Source organism: Falco punctatus, assembly GCF_963210335.1.
Source record: "Falco punctatus genome assembly, chromosome: 9".
NCBI classification, from domain to species: Eukaryota; Metazoa; Chordata; class Aves; order Falconiformes; family Falconidae; genus Falco; species Falco punctatus.
The window spans coordinates 23,988,846-24,000,979 of NC_137589.1; positions in this window are offsets into that span (position 1 = coordinate 23,988,846).

Genomic DNA, 12,134 nt, shown 5'->3' on the forward strand with positions numbered 1-12,134 from the left:
AGCCCTTATGATTTACCACAATGTGTGTGTAAATTAGAACTTAGATGTGCAGCCAGAGTAGGTGCCTTCAATAAAGCTACTAGTTCTGTCCCAGTAATAGTGACCTTTAGTATATCAGGTTCCCTACATTCTAGGACACTGTACCTTGATGAAGCAGAATTGAGAAATTGTGTGCTGCAGCAGTACAGCACGTCTGGCTTTCAGTTCCATAGGCACATGACAACGTGTTGCTAGTAGCGAAGTCAATAGTTACATGTTGCTAAATCTCATATGGGAGTACCTTGCTTTTTAATTAAGTCCAAAAGAAGCCTTTTTTAAAAAAAGCTTCAACTGAGCATAATTTACATTTCATTGTCTATTCGCAAAGGCTTTTAAGTGTTTTTATTCTTCTGATATCATATGAAAACACCAGAGCTTGAATAAAGGATTACAGAAGAAAAATGGCCTTAAATTAATTTCAAAATGGATTAACATCCATCTCCTTCTCTGTTCTGCTTATGCAATAGAGCAGGAAAACAGTCCTTATTACTGTTTTCAGCCAGTGTGGGGAAGTCCTCATCATGCATGGGCTCAGTGCAAACCCTCCTGCACCTCATTTCTATGGTCCCCACTGCAGAGAATGTAGCAACAGTGAGGAGGCTCAGACCCAGCATAGAGGAGTCTGACCAACACAAAGGGAGTTTGCTGGAGACCAGAAAATGCATGTCATACCAGCTAGTAGGCAGGTTTCTCTTGAGTTTGGTCCAAACACAGGTTGGTAGATCCCAGCTGCACCCAGTTAGAAGCATCATATTTACTTATAAATCAAGGACCTCCAAACATTCTCCAAATGTTAATAAGTTAAGCATATGCCATACTTTCCTGTGGTGTAAGTAAATATTAATAGATATATTTTACAAATGGGCAGATCTGAGTTCCCTGAAAATACTTTGGAAACCTAGAACCAGGACCATCAGAGCTGAGAAGGGACCTTGGGATTTGTGATAGTGTGCTGCAGGTATTGGCTATTTTACAGCCTTGCCAGAATCCAACACCAGCAATATGAGAGGTGTTCCCTCAATCTCTGAGCCAGCCTCTGAGTAATTCCTTTTTTTCTCTAGCTACATCTGTGAAAGGAAAGTGCCTGTTCTCTCCATCAGATAAAAATAACAGTGTCAGGAGGGTAGGGTTAGAGTATCCTATTCCTCATCTCTGTCAGTCAAGGTAGTACTTGGTAAAAGACATGGAAGAAATAAGACACTATGAACAAGAAAAGCACGCTCAAATCTGACAGTGTCAATCCCAGAATACAGGGAAATTTGTGCAAAGCACAGTCTGTTTATAGTTATATATATAGTTGTAAGTTATATATATAGTTATAAACTAGTAACCAGAAGAGCCATGGTAGGGAAAGTTCCAAGGAGCAGTTCCGATAATAGGCAAAACAAATGGAGTTGCTTTGCCTTGTTTGCATTTGACTTGAGATTCAGTGGGAAGGATTATCTGTGCACAATTCCATTTTGAGATGTACAAAACCACTCAGGAGCTTCTACCAGCTGAGATCAATATAAGAAACCAGGGCAAAGATAAGTCAAGAGAGTACAAACAGGTCAAAGGTTAAGAACTCGCATTTTTGCCATTTGTAATCTTGCACTGTTGTTACTGACAGAACCTGTAATTGCTACAATTACAAGCTCATGGGCAGCAGTAGTACAGATTGAGGGTGCTCAACGTTTCCAGAAGACAATCTTTAGAAACGTCATTACCCTATGTCAGGCTTTCCTGTCATTTTGTTTCAGGAATGTGTATGTTTATACCAACACGTACATGGACACTCCTGCAGTCCCTGAAGATGACATTTCGCTGGATAAAGTCCTCATTAAACATAAATTGAGCTATTTCTATTGACTTATTTACAGCAAGTAAGGCTCTGATTAAGATTGATCCAAAGAAAAACCTGATCCACCTGATCAAGATAGGCCATTTCTAACAGTCTAGTGTAGCTGAATTGTAAATTTGGGGATTACCACAGACATCAGTAAGTGAAATGCCTGGCTTGTGATAAGAGTCTATGGATTTAAAGTGGCTGAGTTATGTTTAGTAAAATATCACAATTTGTGAAGTGCATTTAAGTTAGAAAACGTAACCCAAACAGAGATGTGAGTATTTTTGACTCAGAATTATCAATGAATTTTCTTTCAGCCGTGTGCGTTTCACAGGTGCATATATACAGTCAACAAATTCATAAACAGGGATGTAGCCTGTTTTAATTCACTGACTAGCACTTTGAGTCAATTCTGACGCATGTGTTGCCATGAATTAAAAACCACCAAATTTTAAGAATGGTGAATCTGAAGACTGGATGAGGGTAAGCTGCAACCCAGGAACAGGGAAATGACTTAATTTGAACTACGTGGCAGTTCACTGGCTGGCATCAGAACAGTGCAGTGATCAAACTTTTGGGATACTGTGGCTTTCTGTTTTCATCTGTTAATATGTCTATATTTCTGTGCAGATGTAATGCTGTATTACAGTAGCACTCTAGGAGCCACAGTTAAAACTCAGACCCTAATGATAAGAAGTATTTTAGAAAAAGAAAATTATAGGAACAGTCCATACTCTGCAGAGCTTACTGTCTATAACCCCAGTTGTACAGCCTGTGGTAACCTTCAATACCCCACTGACATCACTGGGAAAATTAAAAACGTGCTAGCTCTCACTGCAGTCCGTCTTACCTAAACCCTTATGTAAGTTAAACAGAGGGGCCACGTATTTTGCTGAGTAGATACAGCAAGCTGAACTAGGACCCCAGAGATGGTTACATAGGTCGCTTGTTCAGGATTGTACCAAGCCCTTTTCCTGCCCCATAATGATCAAGTAACCTTCTTGTGGCAACCACAGTAATTCCCTGCAGGGGGCAGGGATATTAAGAAAGTATGTTTAGAGACTCTTAATGTAATTTAGCAGCAGGAAACCAGGAAGGAGTGCCAGAACCATGTGAATAGCCAGTTCTTTGTGCAGCAATTGCAAATGCTCCACCTAGGCCACAACAGGGCAATTGCTGCTTCATTTGAATTTACTGCTAAGAACTGTTTGCCTAGAGAAGTATGTTCCACACCTGATTAAAGGCTTTTCATTTACATGTGACTTACGTAATAATAAATCTACAGTTTCAAGTGTGATTAATGAAAATTAGTATTTTATTCATTGGAAACTCTTGTTGGACTTTCCAATTATTTGCATATTTAAGCTCTGTAACAATTCCAAGCCAAAAATGTTTCTCTCCTAAGGCCAAGTACATCTGCTAGGTGACAGTATTGTCAACACCTCTTAGTGCTGAATGTAGTGCATAGCAATTTTTTGCACCTGAATACTGTGGAAGTGTCCTCATGATAGTTCTGTGGTTAAACCAGCCATAACAATTGTCATTGTAATAAACAATTCACCTAGACTAAGTCAGTAAGCAGTAAACTCCAGTAACTACTTAAACATAGTGAAGAGATGGTATCTGTATTGAAGAGCTCGTGTTAAGGGTATGATCTAGGCCAGGGATATCCAAAGGTACAGAGAGAAAAAGTCACTTGTCTCAGGTCATGCTGCTATTCAGTGGCTGGTTCACTCCTTAGTGAAAGTACCACAGCCATTTAATCATGTTGTTTCCACTCTTTTATTATATCAGTTACATGAATATAATAACAATATTTAGTTACAGAAGATTAATGAAGTAGTTTAGGTAGCAAGAACCAAATAACTGCATGGTTAAAAAAACCCCAAACCAAAACCAAACCAAAACCACCAATCTTCACTGTGTCCTTAAAAACCAGTTAAAAATATCAAGATAAATTTATCCCTCTGTTGCCCTCAAAGAAAAGACATCAGGGATGAATTTGGCCCCATTTTATTCAATTTGTCCTCAATTTGCTAAGCTCATTAATTTTCTCTTGTTTTACTCTCTGCTAACTGAGAAACAACAGCCCCTTTGCAATAGGCATTAGAAGCAGGAAATCTTGGGGTATGTTTCTAATTGCCAGACTTTCTTTGCCTCTTTCTGCTGTTCCTGTTCTTAAGGAAGCATGAGGGGTTGGCGTGAGCATGAGGTACCACTAGGGAAACAGAAAAGAGTATCAAGGTCAGGGTGAAAACCACACAAGAAGCAGGAAGAGATGCTTGCAGTTAGGTTCATGACCTTTGTATTTTTTTCTAATTATCCAGGAGAGGGAGGAAGGGGGAGCAGAGAAGGAGAGATAGGAAGTTAACATTAGAGCAGATGTGTGCATAACCCCTGCTAGAAAACATCAGAGAGTTGTGAATGTTTCATTGAAACAGCTAAAAGTTGTAGGGTTCTTAGCACTGAACATCTGGGAAAATCAGAGGTGTGTCTGGTCTTTGTTCCCAGGCAGCTGAGGTAGTTCCACCAGGTAAAGATCAGTCTGGGTTTCAAAAGGAGAACTGAACCATAGAAAAGACTTGAAACATGTTTGGTTATTAAAAAAACAACAAAACCCCCAAACATTAAAAAATATTTTTAAAGCCAAACAATACCGTTCATAATTGGCAAAACTGAAGTTCTTACAAAATACAGTTATTTAAGATGTTCATAAAAACTGGCAGGAACTAGGCTTAGTGAGTCTTCAAATTCTCATTAAGATAGTTGCATTCTTCATTGGTTCTCTTTGTGTTCTGACTTGAATATAGTAATGTGCATGTCCTGCTCCACAAATACACAAATGGAAAACTGTGACCAGGTCAGAGTACCCGTTAATTTTGTCCAGGCTTGCTGAAGTCTTAAACATTTCAATTTAGGCACATTCCTGAATCAGATAGAATCTTTCTTTCCAGTGCCTTGGGGAACAGTTTTAGTGCATCACCGCAGACTGAGAGGGTAAAAATCTGTTACAAAATACAAGCACAGTTTTTGCCTTATTTCATTACATATGGAAAGGCAGACAAGACTATAAAACTCAGTGACTTTGAGGCAGTGGGTGATGGATCACTGCAACTGAAAGATGCTTGGTAGAATGAATACTCTATAAAACCTCTGATGGCTTTCAATGAGGTTGGAAGAAATGATGAGTCTTTTTGTGTGGTGCACCAGTTAATAAAAGTTGGTACACTGGGTGTGTAGGTGGTCTTCTCCACCTCCGTGTAACACTGCCTATTGCATTGTCACCTGCATTATACTCTGAGCCACACTTCCTGTTTCAGTAAAAAACGATAAGAAGCTACAAAGTAGTCTTCAGCCAAGTATAAAGCCAACTCTGGAAATTATAGTGATTTAATTTTTCTGACCACAATTAGCAGAAAAAGAGTAAATATTGGTATTCTGACTATGAGTAGCTGTTCACCTACCAGCTTATTCTATGTGCAGTCAAGATACTCCAGAATTTAAATGGCTTTTCAGACTGTGCGTGTGATATCCTCTGATCTTTCACACACAAAAAAGATTTTAGAGGTCTGTTTCCAAGACTTTGTATCTTGTAATACCCAAGACGATGACTCTTCTGTGTGTCAGGGAGCTCACAATAGTCATCTACTGATAAAAAGAAGCAGCTGATTTCTTGGGGATTACAGGTTATGTGCGGATGAGATGCTATCACCATCTCTGGGGAGTCAGGCGATTTGACCAAGCCTCATTTGCCTTTCTCCTATGTGACATTGGAGGCATACTAGTGAAAATCAGTTTCATGTATAGCAATAATAAGGCATTACTGTCTCTACTGGATGATTGGAAGACATGAGAATATCACCAAATGTACCTGCAATGAGTAGTTACCAGGACTAATTGAAGTTTGCTGTAATTGGATGCTGAAAACAGGAAAAAATTGTTCTATTGAATGGAAATAAGGTGGAAAAAGTAGTTTTATTTTTGGTAAGCGTTCATGATTCTGTCTGAGTTATTGCATGGTGGTGAGCTTTCTGGGGAGAGCTAGTGTCAAGACACCTTTTGTAAACCAAGCAGATGATGTCCAGGTGTTTTTTTTCTGTTGACATCAGAGAAGCCAGCAGCCTAGCTGGTGGATGTCTTCAAGCTCCTTATTCATTCATCAAAGAAAGTAATGCTGCATCTGAGCTTGCAGAAAAAAAAAAATTATGAAGCACTCCCCAAAACAGTAGTTAGCTGTGAAGATCAGAATGTGATCTGCAAACAGAGGGGAGTGAACCAGCACTTGCAGTATAGTGTCATTTTAGATACTCAGAGAAGGGTCAAGATTAAAACAATTGTAGGAGGAGCTGTCTTATTCTGTGAGAGCCTTGCTTGATATCTACAGATACTGATGATCCATTATTGTTTCCTTTGCAAGTTTTTTCTTTGCCCATTTCCTGACTTCTGACAATGTTATTTGTTTATGCAGCTGGCTTAGTTCTTCCATTTGCTGTACACCTTTGAATATTTTAAATTTTGTTCCAGTGCAGAATACAAAAACATTTGTGAAATGTCAGAACTGATCTGGAAAGGGGATTTTTGTTGCCTCATTAAAGGCCAATTTTCATGCTTCCTGTTCTAGACTACTGCCTTCAACTTGCATTCAGAAATCCCATCGTCAATGTTCATGTAGATTCAGGGAAGAATGTGTCTGCTGAAAAATTAAGTACTGTAATTATCAGTTGAGAGGAGCTTAATTAATTTTTAATGATAAAGGATCAGGATCTGTAAACAGAGAGGAGTTACCTATGAGCATCTGCATAAAGCTGTTAAGTACTGAACCAAAGGCACAAGCATTGGGATAAAGACTTTTTTTTTTTTTTTTCCTTTTGACTCTAGCCTGAAAATCATTATATTCTTGAGAATCAGAAGAAGAAATGATGCCTTCTAGAAATCTCTTTTAACAGTAAAGGGAACATGTTCAAGTGCTCAGGAGCCATGTCTACATTTGGGAAACTTTCACACATTGCCATTTTTGCTAATGGTGCCTGAGCCTAGCAAAGCTAACAATAAAAATGGTCCCTGTAGGTTTAATCTACTAGTAAAGTAAACAGTGCCAGGAAGCATTCCTTAGCACTGGAACTCAATTCTCTGTGCTATTAGGTTGTTGGAAAAGTTCCTGGCAGAGTTTCACTTCCATTACCTGGAAATCTCCTACACAATCCACGGGCATGGTTCAGGAGTTAGCAGTTTATGATAGAGTTACTATGTGGCCACCCTGCTACAAGTTAAGTGCAAGTAACAGCATGGAAGAGGACTGTTCCATGCTAGTTGACATTAGTACCAGAGAACACGCTCAGGTACATATTGGCTCTTTCAGACAAGGCACACACTGGCTTAAATAAATCTCAATATCAGTAAATAATAGCTTGTTTACCTGAATGCTTCTGGGGAAATTAACTGTGTTTACAGTTCTAGAGATCAGGCTGGCAAAGCACTTTTGAAAGAGCAAAGAGGACCATGGTCTGAGTCATTGTGAGGTCCCCACCAACAGCTTTCACTGGCTTGCTACCTGACCTTGCCTATGTCCTTCAGGGCCTATAAGATAATTTTCTTGTGATGAGAACACTGCTGAGATATTCTGAATTCACATTTCTAAAGATGGAAGTTCTTGTTTACCCACAGAGCACTTCCAGTATAGGAGGAAATGCCAGCATTTTCTCTACAGACTCTTGCCAGTGTGACTTAGTCTTGAACTGGAATGACAGCTTCTAGAGTAATAAAGCCCAATTTAGTTTCCATGACTAATTCACTGGCAAGCACTTGATAGAGGACTATCAACTATACTACCTAAAATGATGATGTTTTTTCACGGTTGGAAACTCGGCATCTGATGCAGAAGTTCATCTAAGAGAAGGCCACCTCCATCCAAAGCCTCATCCTGGCTTCTGATCACCCTTAATCAGGACTGAACTGTGTTCCACTGCCAGTCTTATAGTTATCATGTTGCCTCAGAGTATTGGAATTGACATAAAATGAAGGTCCATGGCATCCTTTCTGGCACTGTAACAAATCATTAGTTCGAGTGGGAGAAAAGGGATAACACAGTATCTTCTCCTATACTCAGTATCACAAAGCAGGTACTTGGGAGGTTATTCACTTACTCTCTGCCTCCTGTCAGAGGCTCGGCACTGTGGAGGTCACAGTGATGTTAACAGCTGTTGCCACAGAGAGTCAGGAGGCAGCGTGTAGTGGGGAAAGGAATCAGAACTTTCTAGTTTCAAAATGTACAGTTAGAAATGTGTGGGCATGCGTTTCACTGAAGAAGAGAGAGATATTGGTCAACTGCTAACAGCTCAAAGCCAATAAAGTACTTGCTACCTTGTTGGGATTCCACTGGAATGGCAACACTGGAAGATAATCAAAGTGCCAACTAGGAAGGAAAAGAAGGGATAAAGATTCCTGTATGAAGGAGAGAGAGTAAGTGAGCTTGCTGGGGAGGATAAGACAGCATTGGGATTGTTTTGAAAGACCCCCTGATTCCAAGTAGGATGGAGGGGTGATTGGTGGAGGCAGATGAAGAAAGAGGACGGGAAACGGTGACTAACAGAATAACTAGAAGTGGCAATTGCTTGAATGACCCATACGGTAAAGACCAGTAATGACATGCCTTACTCTCTCAAGAGTGGTTGTCAGAAGCACTCGGTAGAAAATGAAGCTAAATGAACTGTTAACTTCAAGCCAGTGACAAGTGCTCAGACTCCAGACTGCCTGAAACTTGCTCTGGCAAAGAGCACTGATTGGAACCCAGGCTGCTGCTGTCAGTAATGAGGCCAAGGACCAAACACTTCTTTCTCTCTTGGGGTGGTCTTTCTGGTCTGAGTGAGCTGTGTGTGTGGCAGAGACCCTCTCCCTGCCACTGCTTGTCTTGTACCTATTCTGCAGACAGAAGGCCTCTGTCTGCAGACTTGTTAAACTGGCATCTTCTATCAGCAGTAGATTCACTAAATGCAACATGTAGGAAGGGAGAGTTTATTTTGCTGATGCTCTTTATTTTAATCATACAAAGAAAATGACAATTTTTATATAGAAGCCATTAGGGATGCAAGAGGCGTTGGTTCCTAGCTCTGGGGTTCTTTCTTTTAACCAGACTGTAGCAATACAAATACAGCCCATCATGATATTTATATCTTTAATTCTTGCATTCACCACATTACTAACACGCTGATGGGCCCCTTGTTCTTCATTTGTCTATTTCCTTAAACTTTCTGCCCTCTTTTTTATTATTATTATTTTTTCTGTCATGTGTGCAGTTCTTGAAGGTCAATCAGACGTCACGGATAGAGCCATTCTGTTCAGGGGCTTGCAAGCAGCTTGTTTATGAATGAAGAAGGCTTTGTGAACTTCCAGGGACCCGCTGAGCTTTTTTATAAAACTACCAGTGGGACAAGGAGCTTGGGAAAGTAAATGCCTCTTATGGAAATAGAAAATGGAGGCATACTGCCAAAAAACCTGGGCTGACATTCCAGTTTGTCAGAATCATGTCCAAGTAACAAGTTTCTAGAAAACAGATCAGGTATCTACGTATCTAAGGTTTTGAGCCTACCATATGTGAGCACAGGGCAGTATGTATGCTAGGAGACTGCCACAGCAAGTGGTTAAGTCAAGATTTGACTGTAAAGATGTCATAAAATGAACAGATCAGAAAGACCAGAGCTTTGTGGAACAAAAAACAGAAGGATAAACATAGCTTAAAGAAAAATTATGAAGGGACTTTGTCTGCAATGCAGGCAATAGCAGTCACATATTGATCTAATACTGATTGTCACAATTTTTTAATCAAATTTTTTACTATATTAAAATCAGTGCTTCCATGTAACTGAAAAGACGTTCTTTTGTTAGAGGCACGCACAAACACTTCTAAGAAATTGAAAAGTGTACAAATCACAAAGTAAATAGGGGTAAAGACAAACAAACAGTTTTGACTCTAGTGCAGTATCTAGCTCATGCAGATAGTTTTGAAGTATTTTCTTCATCCTGATGTCCTGATTATCCTGTGGAGTTATTAAACCCTTGTCTAGCTTTTATATATACATTCAGTAGGTTCAATGGAATTCAACTGAGATTTTGATGAGATCTTTTCAGCCGCTGTCGTCTCTATAGAACTTCATAATATTGAAAACACCCAAGAAGCTCAAAGTTTAGTTTGAGAAATGACCAGAGAGTTTTGTGTAGGTGAAGGTTAGTGTCAGGCAGGTGAAGATTAGGGCAGGGAGAAGTTAAGGAATTTTAAAATTGGTTACTCTGTGCATTCTTAATTTTTTAATGTGTTATTTCTGTTGCAAAATTAGCAGCATCCCAATTGTCATTGTTGGATGGTACCAGTATGGAACAGAGAAGTCTGAAGGAAGTGGCTCAGCCCATTCATGTTTCTACATCTTTCATTTTGATTGATTGGGCATTGCATTATTAAGTTTCCTAGGGCAGCATAGATATGGCCTGCTCTGTAAAAACCCTTGGAAGGGTACAACTACTTTTGTAAAACCAAAGTGTGCAACTGATTTAGACATCAGTAAAACAATTAGAAACAATCTGTTTGCATATCTTGGATTCTGTGGGCCTCATATGTGTGTAGAACCCCTAATGCAAAGTAGAGGAAATAGCAGAATCTTTTAACTGCCCTCAATTTAATATAAAATTTAGTTGCCAGCACAGTGGAAGCCAGCTGAATGTTGTTTACTGGAACTTTCATTGTTGTGCTCACTGTTCCAGTTCCTTCAGGGAAATGCTGATATCCTTCATGAAAGCAGATTTAGGAGCACACAGAAAGTAACACAGAGACAGGCAAGTAGTGGTCTAAGCCAGACCTCAGTGTTCTTCCCTGACAGTTGGCTGTGCAGCTCCTAGGTTCTGAATGTCTTTGGCTTTTTTTTTAAACAGTAAGAAGGACAAAACCTGAAGGAAACAAATCAGTAGGCCCCAAAGCTCCATCACATCCAATAGCCAGTGCAGACTGAGAATTCTTGCTGACATCAAAGGAATAGTGAGTTGTGGAAATCTTTGGTTACAGGTACTTCTTTCTTGTTTATCACTCCAGGAGTGAGATTTTGTCTGACTGATTTTCCAACTCTTGCCTTCCCATCTCTGCATCATCATCATCATCATTATTATCATCATCATCATCATTCCTTTTCTCCTTTCTGCTCCTGATCACCTTGCCCATATGCCCTTATCTACTAGGTGTTTCTAGTTCCATGCAGTCGTGCTTTTCTCTTTTCTTTACATTTGAGTCAGTCTACTTTCACATGTAGATGTGGCACTTTAGGTATGTGGTTTAATGGTGGACTTGGCAGTGTTTGGTTTATGATTGGACCTGCTGATCTTAAAGGTCTTTTCCAAGCTAAATGATTCTGTAATTCTGTGTTTCTATGATTCTATGTCCTGTGACACCTGGACACAATTAAGCCCTGTGGATAAAAGAGGAACATTTCCTTTAATCTCAGATTTGATGTTTTAGCCGGCAGACCAAAACAGCAATTTTGAGGAAAACCCTGATGAGCCCCTGAATCCCTCATTTCAAATATACTCACTGTAGAATTTAACTGTCAAACTAATGCTAATTTAGAGATGAGCTGTTTCCTCAGCTGGGATTGCAAGCCTTGCAACAGTTGGAGATAAGAAACCCACTAATCAGAGTAAGAGCAAAGTTTAGAGTGACTGAAGAGTTCCTGAGCTGGACTTTAAGATCAATGGCTGTTTTCTTGAGAGGACACAGCTGTACAACTTGAGTAACACAACCAGTAAGGAAGTTGGCTTCTGTATAGGTGTTAGGATGGAAGAAAGAAGACTGACTATTACATATTTATTGCTTTGACTGATATCTTCAACACTGATAAACCGAAAATGCTTTTGGAGAGAAAATCAACACTGCAGAGACCATTGAGTGCTATTCCTAAGAAGAAAGTTGACTGGAAGTCAGCTCAGAGGATTATATCACCATGTGAATCACTTCATGGGTTTTGACTGACAAAGGAAGACTGAAGCCAAATTAAAGTGACTGCTGCAAACTTACCTGGGAGGGCCAGGAGACAAAATCCTGATCTAAACAGCTACTGTGCTAAGTGGAAGCATCCATCCTCTTTGCATAAATGAAGTCTCACTGACATCCATTTAGCAGCTCCAGTTGGCCTTAAAGTGAGGCCTGAACTGTGGAGGGACAATTTTGTATTCTGTGCCTCATCTGCTATCAAAGTTTCCCTCTGATGCAAAGGTCCAGCCTGGTGACTCGTGC